A 409-nucleotide genomic window follows, 5' to 3' on the forward strand; every position below is an offset into this window, starting at 1 on the left:
TACGTCAAGCAAATCGTGGCAAAATCGGGCTAAAATCGTGTAGTCTGAACCGGGCATTAAATGCAGATCTCCCGCAGGTCCTTAAAAACTCCTAAAGGCCGGGACACACCAAGCCGATGGTCGGCCGTTGGCCAACGTCGGGCCGACGGCAAGCGACGGTCGGGCTAGTTTGTTTGGTGTGTTCCACTCGTCGGCTCTCGTCGGCGGCAGTTTGCCTGATTCAACATGTTCAACAATCGGCGTCGGGACCGTCGGCGCGAGTGAGAGCTCTGATTGGATGTTCAGTTTAGCGAACGAGTCCGGCTGTAGTCTGTGCGGTGTGTTTGAGCTCAGCTTTTCGGTCCGACGCTGCCGACAACACCGTCGGCTTTCGTCGCCGCTAGTTCTTTGAAGTCGGCTTGGTGTGTCC

General features: G+C 56.5%; 1 protein-coding gene across 2 annotated transcripts in view; it reads right to left on the minus strand.

The window, feature by feature from the left end:
* The window catches only part of LOC107730989 (coiled-coil-helix-coiled-coil-helix domain-containing protein 2-like), a 7,712-nt gene that overhangs the window by 3,489 nt on the left and 3,814 nt on the right, over positions 1–409 (minus strand). The window lies entirely within an intron of this gene.

This window comes from Sinocyclocheilus rhinocerous, unplaced genomic scaffold (assembly GCF_001515625.1).
Source record: "Sinocyclocheilus rhinocerous isolate Xijiao unplaced genomic scaffold, SAMN03320098_v1.1 scaffold1270, whole genome shotgun sequence".
Lineage (NCBI taxonomy): Eukaryota > Metazoa > Chordata > Actinopteri > Cypriniformes > Cyprinidae > Sinocyclocheilus > Sinocyclocheilus rhinocerous.